The sequence below is a fragment of the Pongo abelii genome, chromosome 21 (assembly GCF_028885655.2).
Source record: "Pongo abelii isolate AG06213 chromosome 21, NHGRI_mPonAbe1-v2.0_pri, whole genome shotgun sequence".
NCBI lineage: Eukaryota > Metazoa > Chordata > Mammalia > Primates > Hominidae > Pongo > Pongo abelii.
In genome coordinates, this window is record NC_072006.2 from 5,970,091 (window position 1) to 5,986,772 (window position 16,682).

A 16,682-nucleotide genomic window follows, 5' to 3' on the forward strand; every position below is an offset into this window, starting at 1 on the left:
TATAGCATTTACATTGTTAAATATGATAAACAATCTAGAGCTTATTTAAAGCATATTGGAGGATGTACATAGGCTATATGGAAATATTGTGCCATTTTATATCAGGAACTTGAGTGTTCCTGGATTTTGGCATCCAAGAAGGGTTCTAGAACCAATCTCCTACACATACCGAGGGACAATTTTATAAAGTAAAATAGATAAAATAATAAACAAAACTAATTACATTGGAACACAGTTACCCCAAAACATAAAAAATAACAAGTTTGAGATAAAGCCATTGGGATGGTTAGTTTTATGTGTGCAATTGACTGGGCTATGGGATGCACAGATAGCTGGTGAAACATTTTTTAGGGGTATTTTCACGAGGAAGTTTCCAGAAGAAATTAGCATCTTGATGGGTAGACAGAGTCAAAAAGATTTGTTCTCTCTAATGTGGGCATCATTCAATCCTTTGAGGGCCCCCCTCTTCCCCCAAGAAAAAAGCAATGGAAAGATGAATTTGCCCTCTCTGTTCGAGCTGGGACATTCATCTTCTCCTGCCCTTAGACATCAGCACTCCTGGTTCTTGGGCCTTTGGACTTGGATCAGGACTTACACTGTTAGCCTCTTGCTTCTCAGGCTTTTAGGATTGGATAAAAACACCACCACTGACTTTCCTGGGCCTCCAGGTTGTAGGAGGAAGATCACGGGACTTCTCAGCCTCCATTATCCATGAGCCAATCCCTCATAATAAATATATTTCTATATATCTGATTTTATCTAATATATAATTGTATCTAATAATATATAAATAACATACAATAGGCCAGGCATAATGGCTCACACCTGTAATCCCAGCATTTTGGGAGGCTGATCAGGAGTTTAAGACCAGCCTGACCAACATGGTGAAACCCTGCCTCTACTAAAAATACAAAAAATATGCCGGGTGCGATGGCTCACATCTGTAATCCCAGCACTTTGGGAGGCCGAGGTGGGCGAATCACGAGGTCAGGAGATCGAGACCATCCTGGCTAACATGCTGAAACCCCATTTCTACTAAAAATACAAAAAATTAGCCGGGCGGGGTAGCGGGCCCTGTAGTCCCAGCTACTGGGGAGGCTGAGGTAGGAGAAAGGCGTGAACCCGGGAGGCAGAACTTGCGGTGAGCTGAGATCGTGCCACTGCACTCCAGCCTGGGTGACAGAGCGAGACTCCATCTCAAAAAAAAAAAAAAAATACAAAAAATACAAAAAGTAACTGAGCATGGTGGTGCCTGCCTGTAGTCTTAGCTACTGAGGAGGCCGACACAAGAGAATCACTTGAACTCAGTAGGCGGAGGTTACAGTGAGCCAAGATCCTGCCATTGCATTCCAGCCTGGGTGACACAGCAAGACTTCGTCTCACACACATACACACACACACACACACACACACACACACACTACATATATATATATAAAATATGAGGTTAATAATAAATATATATATTTTATCTAATGATTTTATATGTCAATTATATATTAGATATATTTAATTTTATATATTTAAACAGAACTAATTTATATAGTGTTAGTATAGTATATTAGTATTTAATATATACTATTCTGTATTACTAATATAGAGAATATATACTAATATAGAATATATACTAATATTCTATATTAGTATACTATATTAGTATATTAGTATATATAGTATTAGTATAGTATATTAGTATTTAATATATACTATATTAGTATATTATATACTATTACTATAGTACAGTATATTAGTATTTAGATTTCTATATATAAATACAAATAAATACTAACTTATAAATTAAAATTTTAAATATGTATACATAAACCCTGGCCAATAGAGTCATGCCCGTGCTTTTTCATCAATCCCTACAATAATAGAATCAAGGCTAAATCTAATTCATTCATAATTTCAAAGTAGTGATGAGCATAAAGAATACTTGGAGAGATTTGGAACAGGAAATATGACAATAAAATACTTGTGATTTCTATTTCTAATACCTGTGATTCTATTTTGCAGTCACGTATAGTACAAACCCTGCTGTCTTTTTTTTTTTTTTTTTTTTGTAGCCCCATCTCAAACCAAGAGAAATGGTGAGTTTTAGTTAGAAACTGGTGAAAGTAAAAATGTAGTTTTTTTCTTACCTACGCGAAGGGTGAATCATTTTTTGAATCATTTTCTATTTATGTTCCATGATTTGTTTATTGCTGAACCCTACTCCTGTTAGAGAACATTCTTCAAATTATATGCTTTGGAATTGTTGAGATTTGTTTCATGCCTCAGCATATGGTAAATTTGTATAAATATTCCATTTATGCTAGAAAATAAGTATTCTACAGTAATTGAGTACGGCATTCTGCATTTATGAGGACAAGTTTGTTAATTCTTTTGGGTCAGTCTTTCAGATTATTACTGATATCTTTGCTGCTTCTTTAATGAATTATTGAAAAAGAAATATCTTATTCTTGGTTTGGAATTGTTTTATCTTCTTGATGAATTGAATATTTTTGCTATTCGGATAGATTCTCTTGATTTCTAAAAATGCTGTGTGTTCTTAAAGTACATTTTACAAAACATGAATAGAGCTACACCAACAAATATTTTCTTAATAATTATATGCATGGTATACTCTTTACATCTTTGGTTTTCATGTGTGTGTGTGTATGTGGGTGTGTTCTCATATATTAGAAATCTCTCCCGAAAACCGTAGATTATTGTTTTTTAATTATCCTTTAAAAATCCAGACTGCCCATTCTTTTTGAAGCAGAGAACATATCTACACTGTGCCTGGATTCTTGACACATTAAATATGAGATAAAATAATATATATCATTTCAGGCAACTAACTTTGTGGGAATATAGTTATACTATGATGAATAACTGATGCACACTGTTTCTTTTCTTTTCTTAATTTTTTCAATAGTTACCCTAAAAATTAAGGCATGTATATTTAACTAAACAAATTTAATTTTTATTAACACCTTTACCCTCATTCAGAAAATATAAGGGAATTAGAGCAATTTGGATACTCTTAAAACTTACATGTTATTATTACTGTTAACTTTACTTACATATAAATATATATTAACTGCTCTATCATTATTGTTTTTAAGAGTTAATATTCATCTAGATTTATCAGCACATTTAACACTTCCTTTACTTTCATTTTCTTCTCTCTGGGATCATTTTCATTCTTCCTACAAGGTATTATGTATTGAAATGTCTTAAAAAGATCTGCTCAAAAGAAACTCTCTTAGGTTGTCTAAAATGTTTTCATATTTGTTTACTTCTTGATGCGTACTTTGGTTAAATATTGAATTCTTGGTTGCCACTCATTTTCTTGTCTTCTGGCTACATAGACGTATCGAAGAATCATTGGAAAGCCTGTTTTACCTTTAAAGTAATCTACTTGCTCCCTCTCTCTATTTTAGTCTATTATTTTACTTTTGTTTCTTGGTTGCTGTTGTTTGTTTGTTTTGTTTTATGAAATATATAAGAGGAGACGATTCTTATTATCTTGACTGTAATTTGTTAAATTTCTTGAATGGATTGATATTTTAAATTTTCAACCACTATCTCTTTAAAAAATCTCTATAACCCATTCCCTCATTCCTTTAGTTCTAAAATTTCAATTAAATATTATTTAGATTTTCTTACATACATTCTTTATCTCTTAATCTTTTTATTTATAAAACTTTTTTCCCTCCCTATTTCATTTTTGAATTGTGTGTATGTGTGTGTGTGTTGACGTAACTTTCATTTTGCTAATTCTCTATTGATCTATGTTTTAGTATCTGTTAAACTCACTCACTGTGTTCTTAAATTTGGTCATTATACTTTTCTTTTTTAGAATTTTTATTTCTTAAAAAATCAAATGTAATTTTTTAAAGTTTATCATTTTCAATTCATTCAAATTAGGTTGAAGAATTTTAGAGTTAACTTTGAAATACACAAAAATTACTGGGTTTTCAACATTTTTAAGGATTCTATAAGCAAAAATATTTTAAAATTAAAGATATTTTAAGATTATTAGTAGGTAAGATAAAATGGATATTATATTTGCTGTTTAGTTAATTTTGCACTTACTACGTAACTGGATGACTCCCTACTTTTCTTGTTCTTTTAATCAATCAAAAATAACATATCACTAATAAATAATTTTTAAAATTCAGTTTGCATTTAATTTACCCATTAAATTTTTTCAAAATTAACATCTTTTTAGAGAAGGAAATTAATTGGTTTATGAATCATAATGACAGAATAATTGTTTATTTTGTGCTGAGTATGTAAGAGTTAGGGACCTTGAGGTAAAGAAAATATGAAAGAGAACAAGGAAATTAAGATGGTTGAATCACCAAATTACTTCCTCCATGGATGGGAATAACATTGGAGAACTGGAATTTGTTTCAATCACGGAACTGATAACATAATTGCTAGGTTTTAGATACTGGAATGACATACAATTATATTATAAACACATCCTTGATAATTTTAATGTTTAGAAGATCCAGCTTTATCTGTGAAATATTTTAATTATATACTTTGCTTTTAATCTCTTTCATCTAAATTTCTTTGTTGAAAAACTGAACAATTATCTGTACTACCTTACTTACATCACAATGTTGTTTTCTATTTAAATTCCCTCTATTTATTAAAAATATGTACCTAAGAGTACATAGGTGATGGAGTTCAGAATACACTATCCCAAAAAGTGGTACGTTGGTATCTGAGAAAATGGCAGAAGCAGGAAAATCACTCTCACAGTCCCTTCACCAGTTCCCCTAAACCAAGTCATAAAACCCTCATTTGAGAGGGGCCCTCCCTATGCCCAGAGGAAAAAAGTATTCTTATCTCTGAAGACACAGGGAAGAGAAGAGCATGAACAAACAAGCCTTGCTAAGTTTTCCCTCGTTTATTACCATTAGTATTCTCTTTCCCTCCAATCATATTTCTCCATAATTATCCACTCTTCATCAAACCTAGGCATAAAAATACACATATTTGTCTATTTCTTTGTGTCTTCATTTCCTCACAAAGACTTCAGTGTTATGTAAACCTTATACTAAATACATCGATTTGCTTTTCTCTTCTTAATTAATGTCTTTTGTTAATGAAGCCTCAGCCATGAACCTCAGGAAGAAAATATGTTTATTTTCCTTTCCACTTCATAGGCTTTTAACACTTGACATTTTTCTCAGGTCCAAAAAGAATCCCAATCTAACATACTTTCAAAATTATTATGACAGATTTAAGGGTCTTTCTGCAATTTTATAAATTATTTAAGTACACATTTTATCATTCTTCTATAGAATGTTATATTTTAACTTAGTTATAACTTAATTATATTTTAACTATTTTTATTATATCAAACTAATTTCATATAACTAACCTGCAAACATTTTTACCTCTTCCTTCTCTGTGTTAGTTAGCTATTCACAGACTGACAAATCACTTTAACCCGACGACTGCTATAGTTTGAATGCATCTTCCAAGGTTCATGTGTTGGAAAGTTAATCCCCAATGCAATAGTGTTAAGAAGCGAGACTTTTAAGAGGTGATTAGAGGGCTCCAGCCTCATAAAAGCATTAATGTCATTATTGTGGAAGTGAGTTCATTATTGTGGGAGTGGTTATCAAAGGACAAGTTTAGGCCCTCCCCTCACCCTCTTTCACTTTCTCTTTGCCCTTCCAAGAATGTCCTCACCAGGTGCTGGCCCCTCAATCTTGTATTTCCCATCATTCAGAATTGTAAGCCAAAAAATTCTGTTCATTATAAAGTACATAGTCTGTGATATTCTGTTATAGCAGCACAAAATGAACTAAGATCGTGACTTAAAACAATAAGCATGGTAAGCAGGGGAATGCTAGCTTACGTAACTTTCAACATGAGTGAGGACTCTAATACCAAATGCAAAAGGAGCTGTGCACAAACGCTGTACCTCAGTGGATAAAGTTGTTTCCCACAGAGTATAGGCTAATAATTCTGAAGCCACTATGAATGTACACTGTAACTGATCAATTAAGTAAATGGATGACAGATGGTGAGAGCCGAGTTTCTCATTGTTGGAGTGAGAGAGAAAACAGTAGAAAGTGGAATAGGCTACATGTGTTACTGGATTGGAATTAGAGACCGCAGCATGAATTCATCTTCAAATGAATGTGGATATAGATCATTAGATGGAAAATATTAATAGACATGCATATAGACACACAGGTTAGTATGCATACATATATTTTCTGACTCTGTCAGCTGGGAAGGCTGAGAAGCATTTGCACTCCATTGGCAATGAACACATCTAACATCCAGATCTTGGTTTTTAATACCATTCTCCAAAACAAAAAACAAGTAAAAAACAGACAAACAAAACCTTAGGAAAATGGCTGATTCTTGGACTAAAGCAGAAAATACATAAGTCTGAAGCATCTTGAAATGCCAAAAAAGTGAGGAAGTACTTAAAGTGCACACACACACACACACACACAATAATGGGGTATGTAAATGGGATATGGAAGCCAACTGAAAGAGCCCCAAATGGCCAAGTTAGAATAATCTGAGCAACACAATACATAATGTAGCATTGAATTGTAACCCAAAGTATAAAATAAATACCTATGATTCCATACTAACATCAATAAATAGGATAGAACATACTAAACTGTTGTGCAGAATAATTGCAAATAATTTATGTAAATACCCTCAAGGAGTTGGAACATAACTCTTCCACTCCTTAAGTGTGGGCTGTCCATAGTGACTTCTTTCCAAAAGTACAATATGGAAAGGGGGTGAAGAGTAAGTTTACTGTAGAGAAACTTGACAAAAACTACCTCAGGTAGATCATTAAGATTAATATCAATACTGATGTTATGTTGATACTATGACATCACTTTTGATATTATGATGAATATGACACTTTACATCTGTGGTCTTCCTCCCCAAAACCTAGAACTCAAGTCAAATTATAAGAAACAGGAGACAAATTCCAATGGGAAACTTTTCATGAACTACTTCAGCAGTACTGTTCACTGCTGTCAAGGTCATCAAAACCAAGAGGAGTCCAAGAAACTGTCACAGACAAAAGAAGTCTAAAGAATATGAAGACTAAATGCAATGTGTTATCCTGAATGGGATTCTAGACCAGAAATAAGACCTTAGGTAAAAATTAGGAATATCTGAATAAAGTATGAACTTCAGCTAATAATACTGCATTATTATTGTGCATTCATTTAAACAAATGTATCATGTTAGTATAAGATGTTAACAATAGAAGAAATTGGGTATGAGAAATATGGGAACTCTGTCCTAGCTTTGAAACATTGTTGTAAATCTAAAAATACTCTGAAATAAAAGTTATTTTTAAAAACATAATTCAACAAAGACAGATTTACCAGAGGTAATAAAGAAGACTCAGAAACAAAACAACAGGCATGAATTATGGTCATGTCTCTGTCTCAGCCAGAAGCTTCTTCTGGTCTCACTCATACGTCTGTGGACTCTGTGAGGAGAGGCAGCTTTGCTGATTTTGGCTGGAATCTATCACATTTTTGGCATTGCCTGGCTATAGGCTGGTCTAGGATGGCCTTGTCTGAGACAGTTGGGCTCTGGCCCACCCCTCATCTTATCTTCTAGCACTGCTGGTCTGGGCTTGTTCACATGGTGTTACATGGGTTAAAAGAGAGAGTGGAAGTACACACGATTCCAAAGGCCTGGAATCACAAATAAAACATTATCACTTCTTCCACATTCTGTTGGACGAGGCAAGTCACCAAACTAGACTAGACACAAGTAGAGTGGGGTGTGTCAGGGGTTGGAGGGAAGCAGAGTAAATGAAAAGAGTTTCCATTTCCTATAGGAAAGCGTTCCAAAGTCATATTGCAAAAGCATGAAGCATTGGAGACATTTTTGCAAACAAACTACCACACTATTTTAAGATGACCCAGAATAGGTCAGATTATCTTTTTATGAAAATTCTTGATATGCTTTTATTTCTAGGCCATAATTTCTGCCTTGCATTCATAAATGTATCAACAAATATTTATGAGTGCCTTAAATGTGTTAGGCTCTTTCACCTATCTTCTTAGAACTTACAATTTTATGTTATAATCAAAAGTGAAATGGTAGATTCCTTTATTTTGGGACATTATTTTTGAATACACATGGCTAGGAAATAAGCCACGATTTATTTATTTTTTTGTCAATGTCCCTTGAACCATACTAGACATTCTGGTATAAATTCTAACCAGTCTTTATTTAGGGATAAATATAGAAGAACTTTGGTTACTAACTAACTGACATATGTAACTGTAGGGGCAGAAAAATTTCAACTTCCTCCTCTTAGGGTTCCAGCAGAGCCTAAGAATTAAATTGACATAGATAGAGAAAAGCATGCAAATTTATTTAACAAGTTTTATGTGTCATGGGGACCCTCATAAAGAAACAAAGACCTCCCCAAAGCAATTAGAGTATATTACTTATATACCAGATTGAACAAAGAATAGTAAACTGTGAAAATGTCGCTAAACTATGTGGGGGACAGGTAAAGAGGAGTTATTCTAATAAGGTCTGTATAGTATTCTCTCAGTCCCAGCTTCTCATTCTTGAAGACAAACATCTTGCCTTTTCTTCAGGTATAGGGAGAGTGTCTTACACAGGAGTTACATCTTTTGCTCTTAGGAACAGCATGAAGGCCAAAGTCATCTTTTATCACCAGCTGCCATACAAGTGTCTTTAACTTAATGAGTCAATATGCCAGAATAAGGTAGTTCAGCCTCTTCATAACATTTGAGCAGCAATACTCAAAGTGTGGACAGACTGTGGACCAGAAGCTTTAGTATTACTTGGGGGCTTGTTAGAAAGGTTAGAATATCAGACCCTAAACCAGTCCTGCTGAATCAGAATCCCTGTGGGTGGAACCCAGGAATTTGCATGTTTTCTAGTTCTCCAGGTAAAGTTGATGAGTAAAAGTTTGTAAACCACCAGTTTATGATCCAGTTTTTCAATGCTTTTTCATCATTAAGAATAAAAGGAGGCCAGCCGGGTGCAGTGGCTCACACATGTAATCCCAGCACTTTGGGAGGCCGAGGAGGGTGGATCACCTGAGGTCAGAAGTTCAAGACCAGCCTGGTCAACATGGTGAAATGTCATCTCTACTAAATATACAGAAATTAGCCAGGCGTGGTGGCAGACACCTGTAATCCCAGCTACTCAGGAGGCTGAGGCAGGAGAATTGCTTGAACCCGGGAGGTGGAGGTTGCAGTGAGCCAAGATCACACCACTGCACTTGCACTCCAGCCTGGGCAACAGAGCAAGACTCCATCTCAAAAAAAAAAAAAGAATAAAAGGAGTTGGGTATTTCTGTATCACCATTAAATGAAGTAGTGACCATGATGCAAAAATATAACTTTATACCAAAGTTATATTTTTGAATTAAAATATTTATTCTTATTCTACTGTATTCTGAACATTAGGCTTTCGATTTATTTATTTCTGCCTTACCCCAGTCCAGAACATACTATTCTTTGTTCTGGATATTAGGCAATGGCTTTTGAGCAGAAGAAATAAAGATTGACTTTGACCTTGATATAACACAAAAGTATAAAATTCACCATGGACACTTCTTTTCATGTTATTATGTTACTCCTTTCAGCTGATTTCTTAGGTTCTTTTATTAATTCTTTGTACTGAAAGGTATAATAATATGGGATTTCATTACCACAAGCTTTTTCATTTTTGCCCTGATATTCATTCTGTCTCATTGCATTCAGTCAGCCTCATTTTCCCCTCTATCAGCTCTCAACTTTTTGGACTCAGTGTTTGTCCATCTTCACACTTTCCATCTTTCTTTTATCTTTAAACAAACAACTCATTTTAATTGCCTGTGTCTTGATTCTTTTCCTTTTGTTTCATGGATGTCACTTTCTCTCTCTCTCTCTCTCTGCCTCTGTCTCTCTATATCAAATCTGATTGAAAAAGCCCTCAAATTTCACGCCCTTGAGATTGTGGGTGAGCTGACTGTTCAGGAGAATCAAGACACTCTTATTCCAGGTGGTGATTCGGGAATCCAGTCTGCCTGCACCTTTGTCTTTGCCATTTCGTCATCCATCATGTAGGAAAAGAGAAGAGAGAGCCAGAATGTCTCTCAGTGGACTTTACTGTTTGCATTGAATAATGTCTAGGGTTGTCCCATGATCCCTGCCTCCGGGCTTCACAATTCTTCCCCCTTGAGTGTGGGAGAGCCGGGGACTTGCTTCTAACCATTAGAACACGGCGAAGGTGAGGAAATGTACATTGTTTCGTGTCATTACATTTCATAAGATGTTGAAACTGCCTTGCTAGAAGACTCTCTGGCTTAGAAGAGGTAAGCTCCCATATCACAAGCTACATATGGAGAGAATTGTACAGCAAGTTGCTGAGGGAGCCTCTGACTGACAGCCAGCAAGAAACCGAGGCTCACAGTTTGACAGCGGACAAGGAACTGAATGCTGCCAACAACCATGTGAACTTGGAGGAGGATCTTGTCTGGGCTTTTCAAGCTAGCACGTTGATTACAGCCCTGTGACTCTGAAGTGGAGGATCCCGTTAAGCTATGGCCAGAATCCTGAACCCCAGAAACTGTGTGATGATACATGCATATTGTTTTCAGCTGCTATATTTATGGTAATTTGCTGTATAACAATAAATAATCCACGCCCTTAGCCCGGAAGTGCCATGCATCACTATTATTCACATTTTGCTGGATAGAACTAGACATATGGCCAATTCTTTACAAGGGAAGTTGGTACAACAGTATTTCTTGTACCCAGGAAAGAGAGAACTGCATACAGGTGGGCACTAGCAGTATCTACCACATATAAATAAAAGTTTATTGAAAAGATTCAATATACTTTTACTGCTTTTTTAACATTCATGTTCTACTGGTGAGATGGGAAATGAATACATTATTAGTGGAGATGACTATAAAGTAATAAAAAGTGGAATTACATTTGCCATTGACTTTAAAGTTAACTATGTTTATTTTTTACCAGTCTTTATGCACTAGAGTGTGAAGTCTATGTAACTAAGTTTGATATTGCACTTCTATTATCCTTTATTAATTATAGACCCTCACTTAAATAGGTACCTGTGTGAACACATAGTAAGTATTATGATTTCATTACATGGGTTACTATAATCTAAGAACTTGTACTATGACAAAACTTTTCAATCTCAGGAGTATGATAGAGATGTTTTATCACGACAATTGTAAAAGACATAAAAATCTTTATTTTCAAATGAATATCAGATGAGAAAAGAACTATGAGTCATTAGATAGTCATGATGTCTTTACTTTTTCATACCCTTGGTGAGTGGGTATCAGTCTATGACTTATCAGGCCTTTCTAGTTTAGGAGACTGCCTTAGGGATGGGTCAGATGTGTAGTGGATTTGAAGACAGGGCTGCCAATGGTAATGAAGAATGTGATTCAATAAACGTTTACTGTTTTTTTTAACATTCATGTTCTACTGGTGAGATGGGAAATGAATACAAAATCAATAATAATAACAGCAAAACTTACTAAACTGGAGCTGCTCATATAGGGAGAAAAGTAAAAGAACAATGTCATTCTTTGCTAATCTAGAAATAAAATACTATAATTCTCTTGTCTCTGAATTTTGGCAGTCTGGTTCCTTCTGAACAAAGATTTATTAGCAGTGAGACTTTTGCTATGGAGACCTCATTATCTCATAAAACATTCCACTGTGGTTTTTCAAGTAAGATAGGGAGTTGCTTCTTAGGAAATCAGAAATTGGCATTATCTAAAGAAATGAAAAACATCACAGAAATTTTTGACATCTGCATTTCTGAGACTACGGGAAATGCCACAACAGAGTCAAAGTGGGCAGCGTTCTGAGGATTCTGTGTCACATGGTAGCTCCAAAGGCTATCCCTTGACCAACTAAAAGTTATCCACCATCCCACAAACCTCAAGAATGTCCTGACATACATTATGTATCTAAAATTTTCCCTAATTTTTTATTATTAATTTATTTTTCAAAATGTAACAAAACTCTTTCTGAAATTGACTAAAATTTATACGAAGTTGACATGCCAAACTCATAACCACACTGTTTATATTTACAACTTGGACCTTATGTTTGCCCATGTGGAAAATCAGGGAGACCTTGATCTCTTTCTTGGATGATCTGGGGGGAATGCTAAGTATATCAGTGCTTTATTGTCACTCAAGTGAACTGCAGCATAGCCATCCCCTCTACAACAAGACCTGAAGTCAATACTGCCTACAGGTGAAACCAACTAGCCATGTGTTAGAGGAGGAAATGTCATGATGAGATGATGTCTCCGAGCCTATGCAGTTCACCTGCCAAGGAAAAGCACAAGGTGCTATGTATTCTTCTCTTTAGGATTTAGGATTATCATTTATGTGCTGTTACACAGCGAAACCTTGCCTGTGTGTATGTGAAAGCTGGTTGGCATTGTTTTCAATTCAGTTTTTGGATGGCTAACTTGATTGTTTTTACTGTGCTGCTGGAATGCCTCTGTATCTTTCCGCCTCTTTGCCTATCTTTTCTGAAATTAAAGCGATGAATCCTTTAGCCAAACAAAACAAAAAACAAAAACTCTCAGATGAGAGTCACAATTTTAAACACTATAAACTAAATGGAGAATTGGAGTGTGTAGAGTCAATGTATTTGACCTCTTACTTTTTAAATGTTTTTTTAAATGTTTTTTAAATGTTTAATTTTAACTACGTAAGTAGTAAATGCTAACGCTGAGGCACAATGCCACACTCTCACTATATTAAAATTTAAAGTTTTATGCTTCTAGTGCCCTATTTAATAAATCTTTTGCATAACAAATGATCATAAAGATCATTTGGGCATATAGTATCTTCTGGAAACTTCATTAATTTATCTTTTATATTTAGATCTATAATCCACCTGTAATTGTGATTCTTATATGATGTCTTGAATCTTCTGGTGTCACCTTTGCTATAATAAGTTACTTTCTTTCTGAACATTTTGTTCTATTCAAGTAAAATACTTATTTGTTCTCGTGCCAATATGACACTGTTTTACTATTTATAGCTTTATTATATGTCTTGATAGCTAATAGTGTAAATCCTCCAGGTTTCTTCTTCTTATTAAAGATTGCTGTGGGTATTTTTGGTTTATAGTCAATTTAATTTGTGGCTTATAGTTGATTTAATTACTTGTCCTGCTTCTTTTGTAGCAGTACTATACAGCTATATATTTACCATAGCCAGATGCCTGCCAGGTATATTCTCCTTGATTTTGGCTTGACTGTTGACTTGATTTCGTTGATAGAACATTGGCAGATATGAGATGAGCAAAGGCTTCAGACATGCTTGTTTAGTTGGCTTCTTTCTCTTGTGTTCCTAACATTGCCATGAGAAGAGTATATGCTGGGTAACCAGGGCTCCAAATGAGCCAGGTTGATCCAAGCTGCCCCAGCTGACTTGCAAACCTGAAACTAAGGCAGAATCATCTCAGCCAACCTTCAGACCTTCCAGTAGGAGAGCAAATGCATGCTCACTGTTAAAAATATGTTTACTCCTAGCTTTAGTTATTTTTTAATAAATTTTATTTCAAAATAGCTTTAGATTTACAGAAAATAAAAATGGATCTAGAAACATTTATAGAGAGTTCCTAAATACCCGGTTTCCACTATTACTAATACCTTACATGACTATGGTAGACACTGGAGTGAGACCTAAAAACACCAAAGAATCTCCTACTTGAAACAAAGATATATGATCTGTAATTAAGGTTTTTTTATTTTTCACCCCAGTTTTCTTTATTTTCTCTGCTAAATACATTTTCACCACTTTAGAATTGTTTGGATTTTTTTTTTTTTAAATTTTAGAATAGTTTTAGATTTACAAAGTTAGTAGAGTCCCCATGTACTCCATATTCAGGTTCTCCTATTATTAATATTTTATGTTAATATGATACACTTTTTATAACTAATGAGCCAATAATTATACAATATTATTAACCAAAGTCTCTATTTTATTTAGATTTCCTTAATTCTTATCTGGTGTCTTATTTATATTCCTGGATCCCATCCAGAATACCACTTTACATTTAGTCTTCATGTCTCCTTGGCTGCTTTTGGCTGTGAATTTTTCAAACTTTCCTTTTTTTTGATCATCTTGACCATTTTGAGCAGTATTGCTGAAGCATTGAGTAGTACTGCTGAGGTAGAACATCTCTTATAAGAGTTTCTGTGATGTTTTCCTAATGATTAAACTGGGGTTATGGGTTTTGGGGAGGATGAAAATAGAGAAATAAAGTCCCCTTCTCATTGCATCATATCAAAAGTATTGTTAAACGAAAGTTATAGAAGGCCATTGTTTTGGACTAAGCTCCTGTAAGTAGGCTCCAACAAATCAGACTAAAATCAAAATGGAGTCACCTGTGCTAAAGTTCCATGTCACTAAACTGAAACTAAGCTATCATATTCCCAAAAATCAGGAGAGAGAGATGATTACCAATTACTCAATAAGTCAATTTCTTTTTTTCTTTTTTCTTTTTTGACACGGAGTCTCTCTCTGTCGCCCAGGCTGGAGTGCAGTGGCTTGATCTCAGCTCACTGCAACCTCCACCTCCCAGGTTCAAGTGATTCTCCTGCCTCAGCCTCCCGAGTAGCTGGGACTACAGGTGCGTGCCCCCACGCCTGGCTAATTTTTTGTATTTTTTTTAGTAGAGGCGGGGTTTCACCGTGTTAGCCAGGATGGTCTCGATTTCCCGACCTCATGATCCACCCACCCCGGCCTCCCAAAGTGCTGGGATTACAAGCGTGAGCCACGCACCCGGCCAGTAAGTCAATTTCAAACTTCAATTGGCATGATAATGAAGTTCCTTCTGTTTTAATCCTTAAAACACAAGGTAACCTAAAGTAACCCGATGCTAACCAATCAGTTATTTTTTACTGTTTTGTTTCCCTGTTCCTGACTTCCAAGGAAAGTAACTTCTAAATGACCAATGTGATTTTTGTTCTTTGTTTCTGCTTTTTTCAGCCTTTACTGTCTATAAAACCAACACCCTGTGCTGAGCTTCTTGGAACATTTCCTCTCTTTTATAGAATGAAATGTTGCCTGATTCTAGAATTGAAATAAAGATAATTGAGATCTTTAAGCTAAATATGTTCTGATTTTGTCTTCTGACATATATCATCAACCTGAGTTATCAGTGTAGATGTTAACCTTGATGACCTGCCTGTGGCAATGTTTATCAGGTGTCTCTGACATAGGAGTTAAAAAGAAATTATTTAGGCAGATAGTGACGGTAAAGAAGTCCTCAGTAAGGTTTTCCTTTTAATGAAAAGCAGCCCCCAAATCTTCTTTTCTAACAAAGAGCAGTTTGTAAAACTGAGCTGCAGACACAAAAAGGCAAACTGGAAGCTTGTACACGTGAATGCTGGCACCTGTGCCAATAAGGAAAGGCTACCTAGGACTAGGCGTATTCAAAATGGCGGCTCCACCTTCCCCTTTCCTTGCCAACCACACAACATGGCCCCAGGCCACGCAAAGACTCTATTTGCATAATAAGATTCCGGTAGGGCAACCAGTTTCCTCATGCGTTATGTAAATGTCACACCTGGTCCAACCAATCTTTGGATCCTATGTAAATCAGACACCGCCTCCTCAAGCCTGTCTATAAAACCCGGTGCATTCCACTGCCAGATGGAAGTCCCATTGGGGCACCCCTGTCGCTTAGCAGCAGAAAAAGCTGCTCTCTTTTCGCTTTCTTTTTTCTATTAATCCTTCGCTCCTAAACCCACTTCTTGTGTCCGCATCCTCAATTCCTTTGGTATGAGACAATGAACCCTGGGTCTTTACCCTAGACAATGATGCTGCTTCATTTCCATTACAAAGTTACTCTTTATTTCTCTCTAAACTCTTCAGAAGAAAGTCACTATGCACAGCTGATGCTTAAGGACCGGTAGTTATACTTCTCCCTAAAGACAGAGAGTAACTACATACATAAATTAATTTTTTTCTGTACAAATTTGTCTATTTTCCCCAATTTATTTACTTATTCAATCATTTCTTTATATCAGTATGGACTCATTTGTCTATTTTCCCCAATTTATTTACTTATTCAATCATTTCTTTATATCAGTATGGACTCATGGTCATTTATTTTATATTTTGGGTTGTAACACAACACTATGTCATGTATTATGTTCCAGCTTATCTTTTTCCAGCTTTGGCTATTGAGAGCCCTTTGAGTTAGCCTCTGGGTCCTGGGACAGAGACTTACCATTGTGGAATTTTTTTTTTTTTTTTTTTGAGCACTTTCTCAGTTTATAGTACGGTAAAAATGCAGTTTTCATTACCACTGGGTACCATTACTTCTAGATCTCTTAAGCTGACAAAACCTGAAAAACACTTGTGTACACTAATCTGTGTACTTACAAATATCCATAAATATTTCTATATGTAACCATCATTATTTATATTAAGGTAAATATGAGATCGTGCCAATGTCCCCAACTCTAACCCAATACCACATGGATCATTCTAGACTTCTCCCCTGCTTATCAGTAGCATTCTACTCCCAACAGTCAGAAAAATGCCCCCCACCACCTGACATTCAAGTACCTAATCTTTAAATTTCAATATACATGTATAGTGGCTATTTAAAAACTGTTAACAGTACCCT